Source organism: Galeopterus variegatus, unplaced genomic scaffold (assembly GCF_000696425.1).
Source record: "Galeopterus variegatus unplaced genomic scaffold, G_variegatus-3.0.2 Scaffold3156, whole genome shotgun sequence".
Taxonomy (NCBI): Eukaryota; Metazoa; Chordata; class Mammalia; order Dermoptera; family Cynocephalidae; genus Galeopterus; species Galeopterus variegatus.
This window is the reverse complement of record NW_007729267.1, coordinates 101,768-124,509: the sequence shown is the minus strand read 5'-3', so window position 1 is coordinate 124,509 and position 22,742 is coordinate 101,768. Positions and strand designations below refer to the sequence as shown.

Below are 22,742 nucleotides of genomic sequence, written 5' to 3'. Positions count from 1 at the left end.
AAAAAATGCCTTTTATATGTCCTCACATGGTAGAAAGGACAAACAAGCTCCCTTAGGCATCTTTTATAAGGGCACTAATCCCATTTACAAGGGCGGGCACCTCTGACATAATCATCTTCTACGAGCCCATCTCTCAATATCACTGCATTGGGGATTAGATCTCAAAACATGAATTTTGGGGAACATAAACATTCAGACTCTAAGTCTGAATTAAGCAATAAGTTTTATTTATTTATTTATTTGTTGTCGTTGTTGTTGTTGTCGTTGTTGTTTTACCTTCTTTTCTAGTTGTATGATTGCCACCAATGGGAGCAGTGCTCTGATTGTATTCATATATATAAACAATGGGGCAGTAATTCCTTCAGGTAGGGTGCCTGAATGATCAGCAATGGCCTTATGTTGGAGTTCATATCTGAGTCAGAATTTCTAGCCTTGGTGATTTATAGAATCAGCAGGGTTACATATTTGGATCTCTATTAATCTCTTCTAGATGGTGAGTATTTGGTCAATTGCCCGTGAAGATTGTTGAAATCAGATTTAGAATCACTTGAGGTCTGATCAATATGACAAAGAATCACAGACCCGGTATCTTAAATAGCAGGAATTTATTTTCTTTGATTCTGGCATCTAGAAGTCCAAAATCAAGGTGTTGGCTGGGTTGATTTCCTTTGAGAGACCCTGTTTTTGGTTTCAACATAGCTCTCTTCACTCTGTGTCTTCACATGGTCTTTCCTGTGTGTGAGCCTGTGTCCTAAACTTCTTTACCCATAGGATAATAAGTTATATTGGTTTAGGCCCATTTATGTGACTTAATTTTACCTTAATTACTTTTTAAAATCCCTATTTCCAAATACAGTCATATTCTGAGGTACTAGGGGTTAGGAATTCAATATGTGACTTTGCAGGAGGTGGGTACACAATTCAGCCCATACTACCCAAATAAGAACAAGCAAAAACTATTTATTCAAAATGTGCTGTAGCAAAATCCTTTTAGTAAATACCCATCTAGGGATGGTGGGAAAAGGATGCATTGGAATCAGTTCTAATCTCTTCGATTTCTTAGATTTGTGCTACGGGGCAGCAGAACTGAGGAAATGTTCCTCATTGTCCCGTTGTGAAATCTGGGCTGCTTTGCTGGAATTTTCACTTTTTCACATTCAACTGTAAAGTGGTTTTGAACATAGCTTGATAAAACAAGTGACAAATGTGATAGAACATTGTTTCTTGAACTAATGCATCAGGGACTGTAGCTGTAATGCTTCGAGTTTTGATCTAATCTTGAAGAAAGGCTAAGTCAGAACAAGAAAAATTAGGTATAATTAATTCACCAGACAATGGCAGAATAAAGCAAGTACTCTAACATCATGTACCATAATATGGACATCAAACAATTTAGAATCAAAGAAAAATATTATGACTTTAGATCATTCAGATTAAACAGGAATTTGAAAGCCTTAAAATATATACCAGAACAAATGTGAACTCTGTTATATCTTGAGTTATTATACTGACAATAATCTCAGGATTTTTATTTTAAATTATTTTTTGAATTTCTTTATTTAGCACATGATTATGTAATGTAGTAGTTCAATTTATTTTTAATTTAAATTTATTTTTATTTTTTCCATAAAAAACTTTATAAACCAAAAACTTTTTAGTCTTTAAAGAATCATTTTATTTTTATAAATTTCGCATAATAATGTCAATACAAATAAAAACAACAATAATTTACATAGAGTGCTTAATAAATGCCTAGTGTAGTTCTAATCATTCTAACATATATTCACTCATTTAATACATCACACACCAACTTACACGGAGTTAACAAATTCCCTTCTAGGTTCAGAGTATTACATCACCAAAGCAGATTTTATGAGTTAGGTTAATTAAAGATATAAGAAAAACCAAGATTTTCTAAATCTTATTGATGAAGCAAAAGGTTAATACATCAGTTGGTTCTGACAGTGGCTCTTAATTAGACAGCTCTAATATACTTCAGCTCTCCCTCTTGTCTTTCAATCAGCAGCCACAGACACCTGTTGTTCCTGCCTCCAGCTCTGGTGCCAAGCCCACAAGTACATACCAGCTTTGTTTGCTAACATTAAGCAGCACGCATAAAATAAAGAGGAAATAGATCCTACCCTGACTTTAGTATTTATGCTGCTCTGAGAATCTCCCTATCCATTTGAAACTATGAGCTAATGTGCCCATCTGTATACTAGAACTTGAATGTTTCCTTCTATGTAGTATGAATTTTGGGATTCAGGCCTTCACTTATCTATACCATTCAGATTCTGTTAGATTATAGTGAACTCTTTGAAACCACATTTTATTTTCCTCTTTGCACTAATGTGCCCATCTGTATACTAGAACTTGAATGTTTCCTTCTATGTAGTATGAATTTTGGGGTTCAGGCCTTCACTTATCTATACCATTCAGATTCTGTTAGATTATAGTGAACTCTTTGAAACCACATTTTATTTTCCTCTTTGCATACGTAGTGTTCCACTTAATCCCAGAATCCTAAATGCTGAATTTAACATAGTCCTTTGTATTTCACTTATTCGTCCAGTTACTGAAAAACAGTTAGGAAGCATTTTCTATATAACTCATACCACAGTAAATGTGACAAATGCAATTTGTGGCAAATAACACAGACATTGTTGCTTATCTCTTTGAGCTATTTCTTCTAGTAGATAAACTCCTGTTCAATTTCTTTTGTCTGGAGAACTTTGATTTCTGTAAGATTTTTTTATCCTGAACTCTGCTGGTATTCCTGGATCATTTCCTGATCAATAGCCGTAAGGTATCACGAATCTCACAGTTTTAAAAGAACTGAATAATTAAATTCAAGTAAGGTTATTCACACTTTCCACTATGACACAAAAAAACACAGATTATTCATACATATTTCTATTGTAGAAAGGATCTAACAAATCAAAATTCTGTCATTTGTTACCATTCCTATTAAGGAGATAGTGAGCATATTAACTAGAATATGGAAAAGCTGAAGTCAATCTAGTTCCTTTGTTTCTGTAGAAAAACATATTTATTGATATTACTCAAAGGGAAAAATAGAGGGCAAGTATATTTTTTAACTGCCTACAGCATGCAAGCAAAAGAAACAAAAAATATGCAAACCAAGTAGCCCTAACAAATTTTGTCCTTACTTACGCACACAATGTACATGATCTCCTTTAAATTTTCGTATATACATATGTTGTTTTTTCAGATTTTCTTTTCATATATAAAGAAACTGAAGTGTAAAGCAGTTCAGTAACTTGGCTGAGGTTTACGAAGTGATTCTGTCAAGATAGTAGATATATTTTATCATCAGAAAAAAATGAAACACGGAAAACAAAAAGCATGAATCCAGTTTAATTCTTGGAATGAAACAAGAATTAAAAAGAGCTTCCTTCAAAATAGTCATTGTTGGTTTATCATTTAAATCATGGGTCTGATAACTTTTCTGTTAAGTCTACATATTAAAATTTTAGGCTCTGTGATCCGTGCAGTCTCTGACACAACAGTGCTGATCATGGCTCAAGAACAGCCACAGACAATATTTAAAACCACGGTCATGACTGTGCTCTGAAAGACCTTACGTGCAAAAATACGTGGTAAACTGTGCTTGGCCCATGGACCATAGTATGCTGACCCCACTTTGGAGCTGGGTCAAATATTATGTGAAGTTAAAATTTAATACACATTAAGAAATTCTTCTCTCTAAAGATTTCATTAAAAAAATGTCTTCTCCTTAAAAATATTTACTGATAAATGGTGAAACAATTGCTGATAACCTGACTGTATAAAGTTTAGTTTCTTTGTAAGAACAGAAGCCTGAGCTAAAGCTTAGGTTTTAATGATTTATTGGAAGATACAATCCCAAGGCAGTGAAACTGAGGGAAAGGAGAAGTAAGGCAGGGAAAGTAACATGCAAACACAATATAAGTATGTGTTAGTCAGTTCAGGCTGCTATAAAAAAGTACCCAAAGACTGAGTGGCTTATAAACTATGGAAATTTATTTCTCCCATTTCTAGAGCCTAGAAGTTCAAGATCAGAATACCAACACGGTTGGGTTCTCTGAAGGCCTGCCTCCTGGTTTACAGACAGCCTTTTCTTTGCTATGTCTTCATGAGGTGGAAAGAGCAAGACAGCTCTCTGATAACTCTATAAAGACATTAATACCATTCATGAGGGCTTCCCACTTTGATGTAATCACCTCCCAAAGCGCCCACGCCTAATATCATCATCTTGGGGATTAGGATTTCAACAAATGAATATTGGGGAAACAGATTTAGTTCATAAAAATGTGTTACAAGGCTAGTTGCTCCTGTATAAAGAGAATGTGTTTCAAGCTCACAAGACAACTCTGAAAGTGGACAGAAGAATTCATTGCTTCAGAGGGAATAATAAAGAGGGAATTTATTAACTGACTTCCTCTGGTGTCCTATATCTCAGGGTCAAAGTTTTTTCTAGGAGATTTTACTTATCCTTAACTTCTGAATTGCATCACCTAGTATCTTATGCAGCTTCTGGCGAAGCAGATCTTATCTCATGTTGCCTGGCACTTTATTTGATCCCAGAGGCTCCACACATTCATCTTAGTTAATAAAACAGTATAGGTCTCAACAGAATGAATTATTTTTTGAATCACTCAAAATTGCTTACAATGCCCTCTCATTATGCCTACCATACTACAACTTTTTCCTCCTGAGTAATTAATTGATATTTATCATTTTTCTTCTGGGTTACCCATTCTAGATTTTCCAAACCCTTGTAAAAGTACTTCAGCTTATCAGAAAAGCTTACCTAGAAACCTAGAACTTCATTCCTTAAAGGTCTAAACCTTTGGTTACCATGCCCTTATTGGATTTTTATTTTTGAAATTCTCACAAAGACTTTTCAACAGTTTTGGAAGAAGTGATGCCCTAGTGATTTCTTTCCTTGCTAGATGTAAAGTGCCCCAATTGATTGGGTAATGTCTTAGTTACTTTTCTGCTGCTATAACAGAATACCCCAGTCTTCATAATTGTAATGAACAAAAATTTATTGGCTCACAGTTTGGGAGGATGGGAAGTCCAAGACTGAGGTACTGACATCTCATGTGGGCCTTCTTGTTGGCTTATCACATAGTGGAAGACAAGAGGACAAGAGAGGAACTCAGAATTTTTTGTAATAGCACCAACTCCAACCTCTTAATATATCACCTCTTAATATGATTAGAATGTCAATTAAATTTCAACATGAGTTTGGAAGGAACATTCAAACCATAAAAAGTAGCATCAATCATAGCTCCTCATTATAAATAGGGTACCCGGCCTGTATAGTAAACACACTTTGCTGATCCAATAGCATGGGAAGCTTAGTAGTCAGACTGTAGTTGCAGCTACTATTTCTGTGAAATATTTTCTGTGCTCCCTCGGCAGAAATATTGCCCCTAAGAACCAGAAAAAGAGATCAAGTTTGTCATGACAGAATTTCACGAGTGGTTCATTTAGAAAGATATATCTACTTTCACCCTTATTTTCTCAAGTCACATGAAGTCACAATACCATTATATTGGCCACTGTTTCAGCATGTATGCTGCAACCAGAAAGACAGTATCCCAACCCTGAAGGTAATTCTTGAGCTGATGCCCAAGCAACATTTTCAGCACTCCAGGTATTTTCTTAAACTGATTCTCAGTGTTTATTGCACATGGTAAAACCAGTGAATTCCATGATCATAGCCCACTATACCAACATCTTCATCATAAAATAGGCCTCTTAGCCTGTCTGAGACAATGTTGTATGGATTATCATGTTGATAAACAAGGCATTGTGAGAAACCTTAAATAGAGCTGCTTTTGTGCAGCTCTGTGTGCAGAAAACCAAACCCAGACTGTTTATCAATCACATGTGGATAAATTACTTTTATCTAAAGTAGAATCAATGTATTTGGATTGTAATAGGTGTCTGCCTGGTCTCCCTGAGTAATAGTGTGATATCAAGGACGTAGCATCTGATTATAATACTGACAAGTCAGACAAAGGACAGTGGAAATAATCACAATAGTCTGAATGAGAAGGCATTTGTAATATTAGGCCTTCGCACAGCTTTCATTTCTGCCACTATGACATTTATGGCTCTATTGTGCCATAACACTGAAGAGATATGGAGAGAAGCTGGATGACTTTTAAAAGGTGTCATCTGCTCTTTTGAAAGATGTCATCAATTGTAGTGCTAGAGTTCTGTCCACTGAGAGATTTCTGTTTATCATTACCTTACAGGGCCATCCTGTGTGAGGCTGCAATGAGGAATTTGTCCAAATGTTGACAGTGCCATCTTAAACCAACCCATATGTGAAAATATCCAAGTGTTTTCCACCACCACAAATTTGTCATAAGGAAACACCCACTGCGCATACAGTATGAGTTACGGAGGTGGCATGGGAGTCTGTATTTTATAATGCATTCTGGACCTCCTTGAATCTGATTGGAGTGTACTACTTCCATCCCACAACAGATTGCTGCTGAGACTGCCCAACATCAGGACTTCATATACCCAAATATATCCACCTTATTGAAAGCCCTTCAGTCCCATGGCCTGCCATAAGAATATTTTAGTGCTGAGAAGGAGAAAATGGCCTAGGCTTTCCACAGAAATCAAGGGACTCAGCTATTTGGGCTACTGTTCCAACACAGATTTCCTCAGATTCATAAATTTTGTTGAATTATTTGGCCTGAGTGTAAAAAAGCTTGAACTGCCACCTGGGCTTTATGTAGGGCCTCTTCTTATTGAAATTCCACTCAAAATGGCAGCCATTTGAGTCAACTAAAAAGGTTTCAGCAGTGTTTCAAAATGTTTGCTGTCTACAAATCCAAAGAGAGCCATCTGTGCTATGGATAGTGCTGTGCATTATGCATAATGATGAGAGGTGAGAGAAGTAATGATATCTTCTACTGGAGGATGCCTCAGACCACTGGTCTCTGAATCTTCATGTCCCTCCACCCCCTCTGCTGTCATGCATGTTATTACTAGTACATTTAGGACACATTCACTTCACAGCAAATGAAGTACAGCAATGGGCAATGGTCTTACCATGTTCCTGCCAACCTGAAGTAGCTGGTTTGATAAAACAGTGAAATCATCTTTTGAAGAATCAATTACAGTGTCAGCTAGGTGGCAATACCTTGTAGGGTTGGAAAAGATTCTTGAGAAGGCTGTATATGCTCTGAGTCAGCATCCGGTATATGATACTGTTTCTCCCTTATCTAGGATTCACAGGTCCAGGAATCGGGGGTGGAAATGGAAGTGGCACCACTTGCCATTACTCCTAGTGACCCACTAACAAAATGTATGCTTTCTGTTCCTGAGATCAATAAGATCTCTGCTTGCCTAGAGGTCTTAGTCCAAAGAGTGGAATGCTTCCACCAGGAAACAATTCCATTGAACTGTAAGTTGACTATCATTTTGGACTCCTTATAATTTCGGCCCAATAGGCAAAGAATTACTGTGCTAACTGTGGTATTAATTTTGAGTGTCAAGGGGTAATTAGACTCCTATTCGACAATGCAGCTTAAGGGAGAGTGTGTCTGGAATACAGGATATTTCTTAGTATTACCATGCCCTGTGGTTAAAGTCAATAGAAAACTATAACTCAGTAAAGGCTGACCTACTAAGGGCCCAGATTCTTCAGTAATGAAGGTTTGGATCATCCCACAATGTAAAGAGCCACAATCAGCTGAGGTGCTTGCTGAAGAAAAAAAAAAATTTATAAATACTACCCATGTAGGCGTAACACTCTTCCCATTGACCAGTTGCAGAAATGAGGATTTTGATTTTCATGAATATTTATTTCTTATTTTGTTGTGAATATGTATCAGTTAGGGTTTTTCAAGAAGCAGAAAAAAATAGGATACATATTTCGTGGGACTGGCAAACCCAAAATCTATTTGTGAGGTAGCCTCGTTGAGTGGAAGCCAAGATAGATTTTTTATGCAATATTCTTCAATTTCTTCTCCAGGGAATCTCAGTTTTTGCTCTCAAGATTTTTTAACTGATTATGTGATATCAGCGATTTAACTTTGATTTCCATGTTTTGTTGTTTTCTGACATATTAAAATTAAATCTTACCCTAAAGTTTTCTTAGAAGACTTAGGGAAAGGTTAAGAAAGAGAATTACCCATAAAATTTGAAGAGTTCAGTTATTATATGAACTTTTAGGATGCATTAGATTTTACAGCCCACCTTCACAGAAGGTGTTAAAAATATGTGGGAATACAAGGGGAGATAAAATTAAATAGAACACATATTAAATAGTTTTTAGAGAAGTTCGGAGTATATACAGAATATACTATATATATATAATTTTTTTTTTTGTCCTTTTTGAGACCAGCCACACTGCGCTCAGCCAGTGAGCGCTGTGAGCACACCGGTCATCCCTATATAGGATCCAAACCCGCGGTGGGAGCGCTACCATGCTCCCAGCGCCGCACCCTCCTAAGTGCGCCACGGGCTCGGCCCCAAAATATTTTTTTTTAATTGGCATATATTTTGGGTGCAAAGATGAGTAGAAATTCTTAAAATATGTATGATTGTATGTGTTTTGATACATAAATATGCATGTATATTTCAAAACTTAATAATAATGCCCATAAAATAATTTCTCTAATTTCTTATTTAATTTAAAATTACAAAGAATCTGTTTCACTCTCATAGAGCAATATACAATTGGTTGCAGAGGTAAGAATACATAGATTTGTATTTTCACTTCAGAAAATTACTTTATAAACTTCAGATAAATTATTCAGGTATACTAAAATCGTCATCAGAGATGGTAGATTTATATTTCCTAATTCATGAAGTATTTTTGACAATTTTGCAAGTGCTAAGAAAAGTATAAAAACGATCACAATGTGTAATATTGAATATACTAATTATCCTGATTTGAGCATCACATATTGCACACAGGTATTGATATTCAAAGCTGTACCCCACAGATACATATAATCACTTACGTTTCAATAAAAAAAGAAAGTACAAAATGGCATTAAGATTTGATAGCATTATTATAAATGTTATAACTGTGATATTTTGTAAAGAAAAGAGCCATGAGAGATTTGAAGGTAACAATTTCCCCAAACTTCGAACAATAAATGTACTTAATGACTAAAAATTGAGTTAAATTATTAATTTATTTCATCTATTCTGTTGACCGTCTATAATATTTATTAAGCTTATGTATAGACCAAGAACCCTACAAGTCATGGGGAACATTTTATTGAGAAGGAAAGATTAGAGTTTCTTCTTTTACATACTTCGAGGACACTTGAGACAGAGTGGCATTAAACAAAAAGTTACAAAAATAAACCTCTACTTGTCATTGTGATAACTGTTATGAAAGATTAGAGGTAGTGAATACTGTACGTTTAGTCAATCAAACAACTCACTTTCTTCCAACATAATTAGACCTAATTCCATAAAAAACTTTATTCCAATTGTCTAGATTTCCTTAATACAAACTTTTTTTATGTGAACTGTCAGATATGTTTGATATTTTCATCAAAATATAGCTATTGTGCTTCTCTAAATATATACTATTTTATAAAAGTTAACAAATATATTACATTTTATTTGAAAAGCCTGAGATCTAAAAGATAGTTTCAGTGTTTATTTCAGTCTTCACAATTATTCTAAAAGAACAATCATTATCTTTGTTTTACAGATGAGGAAACAGTTAAGAAATTTCTTCCATATAAGAGAAATATAATTTGGAAAAACCAAGATTTGTTTCTTGGCTCTTTGACTCAGGAGCCCTTGTGCTTAAGTACTGTGATGATTTGGTACAAAACACATATAGGTTTGAAAGAACAGTCATTCTCTATATTAATTTTTGCATTCCTTAAATAAAAGTTTATTCTGTGCCAGATTATGTGAGAAAATTGGCAAAATATGCCCAAACGGATCATATTTTTTTCTCTCAATTGTAGCAAATATATCCCTATATACACAAGTTTGGAATGATAGAAAATGTAATAACTATTTGGTGTCACTCTTGCAAACAGATAATTGAAACATGTGAATCCTATTTATCATCAGTCATAATTTCATGTTTTCCCCCAGATTTATGATTAGGAATATATTGTCTGTTATCCCTGATCTTTAATTGCTTCTCCAGTTGTAAATAAATAGTATCAAAATAAGAAGAGCTGCAATCCCTTCAAGTTATTTCCTGGAATATTGTGATATGTAGTCAAGCACTAAAATTGGACTACCCGTTGTCTAATGAAATTTTCACTCTGTAAAATTGGTAATCCATATTGCTAAAAATAATATGAAAGGAGAATCATTTGCAAACAAAGACATTAGACTTGGTTAGAAATGCTATAAGCAGAATAGACATAAAAATAATGGTGATGAGTCAATGCTTTAGTCTATTTCTGATACATACACATACCATTATACATATACAATAGTACTTATTAAATAGAATTTTTATTTCTTGTGTTTCTATATTCTTCACTATACTATGAACTCTTAGTGACTGTTACCTTCAAATTTCCTTAATGTCCAACAGAAGGCCTAATATCTAAAAGTGCTCAGTACATCCTGAAGAAACTCAGACTGTCTAACCTGTGCTTTACTATCTTAGCAATGTTCATGTTATACTTACTGCAAAAAGACACATATTTAAATGTCTAGAAGAATTAATTTTGTGGAAACCAAATTAGATTATTTTTGTTTATATATAAATTATCCACATATTGTTACTGACATAAAGAAGTGCAGTGGCCAAATTCAGAAATATTAGCTCATTCTTTTTCTGAGTTTTCAAATTATAATGGTGTTTTTTTTTCAAGAACAGGTTTTGCTAGATAAAATTATTTTATTTCATGTTGCCAAAGGGTAGTGATGTATATTAAGTGTTACTCAAATATATAAAACATATTGTACATATTTTAAAAGTTAATACAGTATGAATAGTAATCTTAAATTAATATATAAAGAGCAAAAAAATTTATGTTTAGGAAAGTATTGATTTCTTATATAGTAATTACATTTCCTGCAAGTTTTCTCAGTCAACTAGCCAGGCATATTATAACGATAAATGTAGGCTAGTAAGAACTAAAACATAACTGTCTTGTTTGAAAAAAATACATATTTTATTCAATCACTCATTCATTTAATTATTAACCCACTAACAAATACTTATTAATCATATACTACATGCTGTGCACTTATTTATGTCTTTAAGGTTTAAATAAATTTAAAGGCTCTTAAATTAATATAAAATAAAGACACACTAAAGATTTTATTTAATTCACAAATCAGTAGGAGAACCAGTAAGATGTCAAAAATGATTCAAATTTGAATTCAACACCCACATTCACATACACAGGGACAATTAGGAATGCCAAGATAACTGTACAAATAGATGCAAAACTGATAAATAATCACAGTGCAATAAGCAAAGGTCACAAATCATGTCAATGGACAAGAATCATTTACATTACTAAGGATATTCTACAAATTACAGAATTGTAAAAGAACTCAAAATCAGTGAAAGAGGGAGATATTTTAGAAGAATGTGCTAGATGGAACACACAATAATAATTATTGACCATTTGATTTTTTTGACATAAGCATTGCAGGTATATCAATGAACAAGATGAGAAAAAAAAACTCTTGCCTTCATGGAGTTTACATTCTAGAATGAAGACGCTTGCACACTTTTTTTTTAAAGGAAAACAAAAAAAAAAGAAACAAACTCTACATACCTGATTATATAATGTATTCACTAATGTGACACATGTACATACTCAAATGTCTATTTTCTTCTTCAATGTTCATGGAAAATTGTGATGCTACAACAAAGATATTATTGCCAAAGATATCATTGCCAAGTTGCTGTATATTGATGAAACACACACAAAAAAATGAGACCTGTTCCCTGCCCTTGTGGGGAAAATTTCAAGGTGGAAAATTGGAAGTGAAAAATATAGCTCTCATAATATAAATGGAAATCTGCAGATTTTTTATAGTATTATTTTTATTTTGTGAAAATACAGTATTTTTTTCAAGTTAGTCTACTGTAGAACAGTAAATAAGGACACAGGCACTGGAAGCAGAATGCTTAGATACAAATTTGGATTCTGCCTACTACCAGCTGTGAGACATTGGGGATATAATTTTTCGGGGACTCAGTTTCTTTACGTATCAAATGGGAAAGATAGTCCCATGCCTTAAAGCTGCTGTGTGGTTTGTATAATTGGTATATGTTAAGCACTTTAAAGAATTGACTATTAAGAGTTTTTGTTTGCTTGATTGTTTTTGCTATGTAAACAAAGATTGTTGACTGCAGAAACTATGTTTTAAGTTGAATTTTTGCCAGCTTCCTCAAAATTATACCCTTTCATATTTGTAAATTCTTGAATTTTTAAAACTCATGATTAACTTCTGTAATTCACAGAATGGGAGTAACCTGCCATTGGGGTTTACATGTGCCTATAGTTATCTTTACTTGGTTATAAGAATTAAACTGTAATTTCATACTACTGTATTTTAAATGTTAATTTCCAAATGTAAAATTTATTTAGGCTCTTTCGTTTTATCTCGTTAGTCTATTGTTGTTGTTTTTGTTTGTCTGTCTGTCTGTTTTAGCATGAGTAAGCTTATAGAAAGTCTATAAAGGCCTACATGGCTATAGGCCTAGTGAGGAAGTAGCAGCATCATTTATAAGTAGTTTCTTTATCTTTAACCTCTCTTCATATAGTGTTTCAAGTGAAACGTATTAGTACAGGTGTAAACCCAAATTAATTTATTGTTAAAGGTCTTTGAGAGATGAATTTGCGGAGAGTAAGACATACTGATTTTAGTGCTTTTAAACAAACAGATTTGGAGTTTTTGTTTTTGTTTTAAGAAAAAGCATGTTTATAAACACTTTTGTTATTGACTATTATTATTATTATTAACTATATCCTATGGAATAGAAAACAAGCTATTAAAAATGAGGTTTGAAATTTTCCTGTGTTTACAGTGGAAAAAATTAACATAATACATTATGTATGCAGCACTTCCACTTGTAGTGTTTCCTTTGGTTCATGATCCAATTCACGTTCCAAGAGCAAGTGTTTTTCATTAATGCCATGTTATAGCTAAGGAAACTGAGGCTTAGAATCATTTGCAAATTGTTAAAGAAATCAATTCATGTAATAGAGACTGACAACACTAAATCTAATGGAGCTGTTTTCCACATAATCCAGATATGATCTAGAATAATAGTTTTTTTAATGCCCTTGTAAAGAAAATATGACAGTGTCATACAGTGATAGAGCAGAAAGGTGAGTGTGTTAAGTTTAAACTCTTTTTTTCCCCCCAATGAGAGAGTTCTCTGACCAGTAAGGGGCTTAATCTAGACCAGAATCTAGTTCTTGTTTTCTCATAAACTCTTGTTTCTTTTATACTGCATTGCCTCCATGAAAATTATTTTCAATGAGCAGAATTTTATGAAAATACATGGGAAAAGAGATGTTAGTAACAGGATTTATCTTTGTGCCTTCTCGTGTTCTCATTGAATGTCAATCATTGAAGTAGTTTTGAAGATTGAAGATTAAAACAATAAAACATATAAAACACTTAGCATAGGGTCTGATGCAGACTAAGCTCTCAATAAAATATACTGACTCTTATTCTGATATCTTTAAGATAGTATCTCATCCTATACTAAAACTTTAATTTTCCTATTCCCTACATTTTTTCCTAAAACATTAATTGCCATCATGCTTCTAGTATATCATACAAGTCCTAGTTGTAAACAAGGCTTCTAAGAGTTGCTTAAATATCATAATTTATCCTTGCATTGTTAAGGTCACAATTGTAGACACCTTAAAGGCACCATATTTAAAAGTACGTTAAAGGCTATAAAGATTAGCAGTGGTCTTTGTGGAACCACAGACCTCATGCTTAGAAATAAGTAAATTTACATGAGAAATACTGTCTTTTACATACAGAACATGTAGGTCTATAAATATAAGATGTTCTCATATTCATAGGTAGGGTATAGAGCTAATCCATCACATCTTACAAAAAATGACTGAGAACTTATCATGTGCCAAAATTATGCTAGGAGTTTTAATATACATTCTCTCCTGTAATAGTCCAGTATCTGTATGCTTTAATCCCTTCTTTTTTTTTTTACTTCCTAGCTTTAATCCTTCCTTCTTTTCCTCTTATCTTTCTTCTTTCTCTCTCTTTAGCCATTCTATAAATATCTTTCATCCTTAATATGTATTAGGGAATGTGTGTGTGTGTGTGTGTGTGTATTCACTTATATTGCATTCCCTCATACATTCCCTAGCACACATTAAGCCTTAATATATAAGCATGTGTGTGCATGCACACACGCATGGCCTTACCAGGTGCTAGAAAATGTGTGTGGTGCATATGTACTCTTCCCCAAGAAGTTTTAGTCTATTAAATAAAGATTCCTACAATTAAAATTACTCTGCAATGTAATTGTTATAGTGAGAGCATCTGAAGCCATGATGGATAGATACTGATGTATAAATGTGGCAGGGGAGTCAGAAAAAATTTCACAAAAATGGTGAATTGAAGGTGACCAGTGTGTTAGAGTGAGGTGCCAGGAATTTAATCCTCAGTTTAATACTTACATATTATATGATTTTGGATGAGTTATTTGATCTTTTAACAACAATTTTCCTCATCTTTAGATAGGAAAAAGTAATACCTACCTGAAAAGACTGAAATAGCAATTAAAAATAATTTGCCTAATTTGGTTTAGGACATGTGATTTTCACAATAAAATCAAATTATAAGAAGTTTGCCTATAAGATTGGGTAACTAAAGCATGAAGAAGAAATCAAATAGTTTAGGTTGTTAATCCTAGCTCATAGTGTTTTGAATATTCAAGTCTGATTCTCTACTCTAGAAGCTCTGGTCTGCTTTTCTCTTATTAAAATATTCTGAATACAAGTCACAATTCCATTTGTCTATTTCTTACACATAGACACACACACACAGACACACACACAATAAGTGTTTGCCTTAAGAAGTTAATATTTTTAATTAATTTTCTCTAGTTTAAAATAAAATTATTTACATAGTAGTTAAAAGAAAATTTCTCTCTAGTAGATAAAAATATCATATGCAATTAGTAGGAAAATAAGCAGGTGTGTTATTTTCCTACAGCTCTTTTAAGTAATGTCATACATAATGTATTCTTACTGCAAAAAAATAAAAATAAAAATAAAAATAAAAGAAGCATAGTCTAGTGATTGTTTGTCAATTTTATTGCTAGACTGCCAAAATGGAATTGTAATCTTTGTAGGTAAAAAGTTAAAAACACATCCTTAAGTAGTAATTGGTAAGAAAGTGTTTCCAATTCACAAATAAAAATGTTAGCTTTAAAGTATTTTAACACTAGTGAAAAAATGTGTCTGAAGTTCAGCCTCTAAGATAGCAAGAGGCAGATGGAGAATATCATGTACATGACTGAACATTGCACAATATTACTCAATGGAATAAGACACCATTAAATAAAATAATTATCTTGAGTAACACACTTTTATAATTAAATGATGTGAGTTTCCAAGTTAACAACAACAATACACTAGGACACACCCCTTAATCATTGAAAATTTTAGAATATTAGAGATAAAAATTTTTGAGGGAAAAACAAACCAAAAATAAGGTCATGTACAAATAATTACAAATAAGAATAACAATGTATTTTTCATTAAAAAAAGGACTTGTGGAAATGTGTTTTCTGCAGTAAAATGATCTTCATTTCAGTACTCTACTCTCAGTCAAAAAATATATTAATCAAAAGTGTGAATAAAATGATATTTTCAGATATCTGGTTTTAAAAATGTATTTTCCATTTTCTCCTACTGAGAGACCAATTGGAAAATGGGAAATCTTCCCCTTGCTGAGAGACTATTGAAAAATGTTCTCAATCAAAATAAGGAATTATAACAAGAAACAATGTTGCGTGGTCCAGAAAATAAGCATCCAACAGGGAAGTGAGGCAAAAGGAATAGGCAGAATGATGCTGACAGAAAGTTCCAGAAGGACAGCTGAGCTACCATCTGGTAAGAAGTCAGTTCAGATTGCAGGGTTTCAAGATAAAAGTCCACAGGGGGAAAAAAGAAGTAAATAAAAAAGGGATTACTTGCTGTATTTCACCATATTGATGGGGTTTATATTTAATTTTGAGAGCATTTAGAAAAATATAAATTGGACAGAATCAAATTAAAGTCTTCTGCTTTGTAAAGATATACTTAAGAGAATGAAAATTTACATCACAGATTGGGAAAGTAAACATTTGCAAGTCATATATCTAGCACAGAATCTGTATCTAGAAAATGTAAGTCACTCTCAAATCTCAATAATATGAAAACAAATAGCCCAAATAAGAGCAGGCAAAAGATTTGAATAGAGACTTCATCAGAGAAGGTATTCAGATAGCAAATAAGCATTGAAAATATGCCCAATATCATTAATAATTAAAATAAATTACAATTAGATATGTGTTAAAATGACAAAAGTTAAAAATACCCTTTCTACCAAGTAATGGAGATGATATAGAGTAAGTGGAATTCTCAAAAAACTGCTGATGGAAACGTGTAATGGTAAAACCACATTGGAGAACATTTGGCAGCTTCTTAAAAAGATAAATATGCATCAACCATGTGACTCATCCATTTCACTTTTAGTTATTCACATATAATCAATGAAAATATATGTTCATACAAAGACTTGTTCTGCGATACTTATAGCAGCTTTATTTGTAATGCACAATACCTAGAAACAAGTCAAATGCCCATCAACTGGTGAATGAGTATAAAATTATGGTATATCTATATAATGAAATACTACTTGATAAAGCTGTTCATGGTGGAAGTATACAAAATTATTTTCTTACATAGTAGAAGCCACTAATATTTCTGAAATTCAGTAAAATCCATTCTTGAATTTGTGTTATAGCTCTGAGAAAAGAACTTGGAAATTACCATTTCCTTCCTTACAACAAGAAACTGTACCGATTGAAAAACAGTGACTGTTTTTAGACACACCAGAAAACTGATGGTACTTGTCAAGCTGCCATCCTGAAATCTGGAAAGACAGTGAATACAGAGTTGTAGCAGAGCTCTCTTACTATGAGCAGAAGTCACTAGAGACACAAGTTGGTAGGAAAACTTAAATGTTAATTTGGGTGAATTGCTGAAGGCTGAGTACAGACTAATGTCAGAAGAGATAATTCGAATAGGTCTATATCTTTTAAAGTCATTGAATCAATCAATAATACCATCTGGAAAAGAAATGACCTAACTCAGATTAATTCACTGCTGAATTCTACCAATTACTCAAGAAAGAAATGATACCACCTCTTCATAATCATTTCCACAAAATAGAAGCAGAGGGAACACTTCCTAAGCCATTCTTTGGGACTAGCATTATCCCTGTTCCAAAATTCGACAAAGACATTAAAATAAAGAAAAAACTATAGACTAATATTTTCCATTAACATAGGCACAAAATTCTCAACAAATTATAATCAACTTGAGTGAAACAAGGTATAAAAGAATTATAAACCACGAAAAAGTGGAATTTATTACACATATGCAAGGCTGGCTCCACATTTTAAAACTAATAAATATAATCTACCATATCAACAGACCAAAGGAGAAAGATTAAATGATTACATTGATTTATAAAGAAAAAACAAACAAACAAACAAAAACACTTGACAAAGTACAACAGCTAATCATGATAAAAACTCTCGGAAAGCTAAGAATAGAGAGGGATATCCTTAATTTGGTAAAGAACAGCCACAAAAATTTACAATTATCATAACATAGAGAAATGGGATACTCTCCTCCTAAGATCTGGACCAAGGCAAGGACATTCTCTCACCATTCCTTTTCAACACATACTGCAATTAGACGAAAAAAAAAAAAAAAGCAAATGACAGGAATGCCTATTGGTAAGGAAAAGACAGAACTATCTCTATTTCCAAATCTAAAAATATCTCTTGGAACAAGTCAGTCAGTACAGCCCGTAAAGCCAGGGCTAGGGCTCACAGACCCTTCCAGCCTGTTTTCCAGACTGGGTCAAAACCCTTCCCACGCAGGTCGTCGAGCTGGGTAATAGGAAAAGGTCCTTTGAGCTGTGGCTGAAGAAATAACAGGCTTTATTCAGATCTAGGAGCAGCCGCCCAAGATGGCTTCCCAGAGCGCCCTCAGAAGCTTCCCACATTCACTGTTAGTCCTTTATAGGCAAGTCCATAACTCAAAAACACCTCAGGCTGTGGCTGCAGCCCAGATACGAGAAGAGGTCGGAGGGAAAGGCGGAGCCTCAGCGTGGCTGCCAGCCGCGTGCACACCAGACCCCTGGCAGGATTCTGAACATCAGGGAGGCCCTGACCAATGTTTTATATTATTCCAACAGTCTTCCCTCAGTAACCTCAGAGGATGGGTTCCAGGACACCCTGTGGTTACCAAAATCCACAAATGCTCAAGTCCCTTATATAAAATGGCATGGTATTTTCATATAACTTATATAATCCGCCTGTAAACTTTAAATCATCTCTAGATTACTATACCAAATACAATGTAAATTCTATTTAGGTAGCTGTTATGCTGTATTGTTATAATTTGTATTTTTTTTATTGTTGGGTTTATTATTATCATTATTATTATTATTGTTTTAAATATTTAGATCTGTGGTTGCTTGAACCCTTGGATTTGGAACCTGCCCATATGGAAGGCCACTTTATGGCACAGTCTTAGGATACAAGTTAATGTACAAAAGTCAATTGCTTTTATATGTACCAACAATGAACAATTAATTTTTAAATTAAAAACAATACTTCTCACAATAACACCCCAAACAATTAAATAATTAGATAAAAGTCTATGAGAATATGTACAGACCCATATATGGAAAACTACAAACTCTGAAAAAAAATATGAATAATGGGAGAGATGTTTTATGTTCACTGCTTGGGAGCCTCCATATAGTTAAAATGTCAATTAATTCTTCCCTGCTTGATCCATAGATTTAGCGAAATCCCATTCAAAATTACAGCAAGTTATTTTGTCAATATTGATGACCTGGTTCTAAAGTTTATATAGAAAGGCAAAAGACTAAAATAACCACCATAACACTGAAGAAATAGTTGGAGAATTCACTCTACCTGATTTCAAGACTTACCATAAAGCAGCTGTAATCAAGGCAGTGTGGTATCAACAAAGGATGTGAGAAAATGGAACAGAATAGACAGCCCATAAATAGAACCATTCAAATGTAACTAATTTTTGACAAAGGAGTAAAGGTAATTCAAAAACAAGGGAATAGTTTTTACAATAATTGCTTTAGGAACAATTTGATACACATATGTAAATAAATGAACATAGACGTGGATCTTACACCATATACCTCTCAGGAAAATTAGTTCAAAGTTAATTATAAACTTAAATGTAAAACACCTAACTATCAAATTTCTAGGAGAAAAATCGTAAAATCTAGATGACTGAGGGTTTGGCATTAAATTTTTGATATAACACCAAAAGTATAACTCATGAAAGAAAAATAAATGGAAATCTGGACTTTCATTTAAATTAAAATCTACTCTGCAAGTAATACTGTTAAGAGAATGAAAACAGACTGGAGAAAATGTTGACAAAACACCTATCTGATAAAGGATTCATATCCAAATATACGAAGAACTCTTAAATCTCAACAATAGTAAAATATTTCCATTCTAGATGTGAAATAACTAGAGGAAGGGTTATCGTTGTCCATGTCCAAGCTAGTGACATTGTTCACCGCAGCCACCAGTCATTTACTTGTCTTAAAATTCAGATCTTTCATGGAGTTTTTCTTTTACCTGTAGGACGGCCTAATGCCTAGTTGTATGACCTAACACCAGGGGCTGCCTCACATGAGAAACCCGTTTATACTAGCAGATGTCCTTGTGGCTTTTGTCTAACCTGTGTCCAGTTTATCCCTCCTCCCCCAGTCCCTCAACCTTGCCATCCCTGAATAAACCTGGCCTGTGGCAGCCCCTAGTTCTTACACTGAAAGGAACACGTTCAGTACACACCACAATGAAAAACAAGTTCACAGATTTTTACTTAAAGGTCCTGGCAGGGAGGCCAGAATCGAATCTGAAAAGTAGTCGTCCGTCTCCGGGTCACTCAAGGCGAGGCAGGACTAATGAGCCAGGCACAGAAAGAATATGGCAACTGGCCAAAAAGTAGATTTCTAAGTCCCTTTGTTTTAATTTTGCAGCTGGAATGTGCTTGCTTGTGAAAGACAGCTGAGATTTGGCTTACTGTTTAATGTCTGATTGTATCTTCGGCTTCTGTAAACCTTGCTGCTTGCCTCTTTCAGAGAAGCTGTCTGCTGGGTTTACAAAAAGCCCCTTGACCACATTTGCTGTCTCTGTAACCCTGCTTGGTGAAGCCCCTCACCTGGTTTATGAAGCCCCCCAGCTTGGATGACTCTGCCTGGATACAGACAGGGCCAATAAAAGGCTTGCATGCCTGTTCAAGAAAAGTATATAACCATAGCTCTCCCTGCACTCAGGGTCCCAGGATCTCAGAATGAGAGCTCACCTGGGTCCCGCTAGTGTTCCTGTCCCACTAGCGTAATAAACTTCCTGACTCCATCTCTCCGAGTGACTGGGGTTGTTTTCTTGCCAAGTTCTTTCCATAACTGCATTACCCACAAGGGAATAGGGTGTGACTCACTTTAAGTTCACTGCAAATGCCTGATTGGTGCATGTAAAGGAAGCAGTGGGAAATCCAGGAGCCCAGGCTGCTAGGCTGGAGAGACGCCACTACGTTCTTATTTCTGGTCACCAGCTTAAGCCATTTGGATGGGTTGCAGACTGGACACTGTGTCAAGAGTGACTGAGTCCTGCTTCTGGTATGAGAAAGTTAAACCTGTATTCAAAATGGATGCTGAGAAAACATAAATGTATAAGATTTTACTACATTACCCAACCTAGAATTCTGTGTTTAAACAAAGTTTTTTGTAGAAATTGAAGTCTTAAATGAGATTTTCATTTTATGCTGGTGACTTCTTCATTCACTTTCTTTTCTCTCACAATTTTTTCAAAGAATTTTCTACATTTGATTTTTCTCTACTTTAACATGTATAAATGCACCGTGTCATACAAATCCATCTCCTCCTATAACATCAATTAATTACAATTGCTGAGGTTACAAACAATATTATAATCATCAAATTTAGTAAACTCACTTCATAATTTATGTAAGTAATAATTCCATAAAAATTCTGGAAATCTTTTCCTCCGTTGTTTTTCTGAACAAAATGCAGACTTAGTTTAAGATACCGTTTTCAATTTTCTCTTGAACATGATTGTTTTCCAATATTCTACCTATGTCATTTTCCACCTAAACCATTTTGCTTAATCCCATGTCCTACTATAACCATGTTCTGTGTATTCTTCTTTCTAAATCGACTGTCTCTTCTCCATGGCTTTTATCTCAACTTGAATTTTAAGATTTACCCTTTTTGCCATTTTCCGGACTCCCTCCTAGAATTTTTATCCTCCAGGTTGCTGTTAGCTGTATTGGCATTTCTAAAACACGCATTTTCATTCTCCATCTGTCATCTCAATCCATTCTGTGGTGTCTAAAATCTGTGTGCACCTTGTAGAGTGCGGGAATAAAATATTAGAAAGTTTATATCTTTTAATTTTATATCCTCCACTTCTGTCCCTTTTTGTATATGTTTTAAAAGTGTAATATAAAATTTATAAAAATAAAAAGCTGTTCATTGTGAAGGTCACACTTCATAATGGGGACTAAAAGGAAAAAGATCACTGATGTATAGAATCAACTACAAACTTATTAGAAGCTTCCACAGTCTGTAATATTGCATATTGAGCACAAATACAAGCAAGTTACCTACACTATCTACAATATTCACCCACCTATATTTTATTGAAAGCCTGTTATAAGGCAAAAACTATAATAAGTATGTTATAATTAAATCTTTTATTATTTACATTTTTTTGTTCAAACCTGTACCCTTATTTTTTAAAGGTGCTACTTAAGATGATTTTTATATGTGCATTCAAGAAATATTCATGTTTTCTTAATTATTGAATCTAAATTGGGCTTATCTGTTAGAATAACCTAACTACATACCTAATGTAAAAGTGATACAGCTTATATAATCCAAAATTACACAATATTTTTTTTTTCTGTGAAATATTTTTTCGGGTAGCATACAGCTGCCAAGTGATGCTACAATTGTAGTTATCCACAATGCTATAAATTGCTCTATCATCGTCCCTGGGTTTCTGGAATTCTTGGCTCAAGAATTTACAAGAAAGTAATGGCAATATCATATGGGATAAAAATACTTTCTGATTTTAACTCTTAAACCCACTATGACCATACATGTGAGTTTAGAAGTGAGGAGCTCAAACAACTTTACTCAAATTAAAAACGGGCAAAGGAGCTGAACAGACATTTCTCAAAGGAAGATATACGAATGGCCAACAGACACAAGAAAAAGTGCTCAATAACACTCAGCATCCAGGAAATGCAAATCAAAAACACACTGAGACACAATCTCACTCCAGTTAGGATAGCTAACATCCAAAACACTGAGAATGATAAGTGCTGGAGAAGTTGAGGAGAAAAAGGAACTCTTATCCACTGTTGGTGGGGCTGCAAAATGGTGCAGCTTTTATGGAA

General features: G+C 34.0%; 1 pseudogene; it reads right to left on the bottom strand.

Annotated features, from left to right (window-relative positions):
- Positions 1-21,642, bottom strand: part of LOC103599948 — a 126,638-nt pseudogene extending 104,996 nt beyond the window's left edge.
- Positions 21,643-22,742: the final 1,100 nt, after the last annotated feature.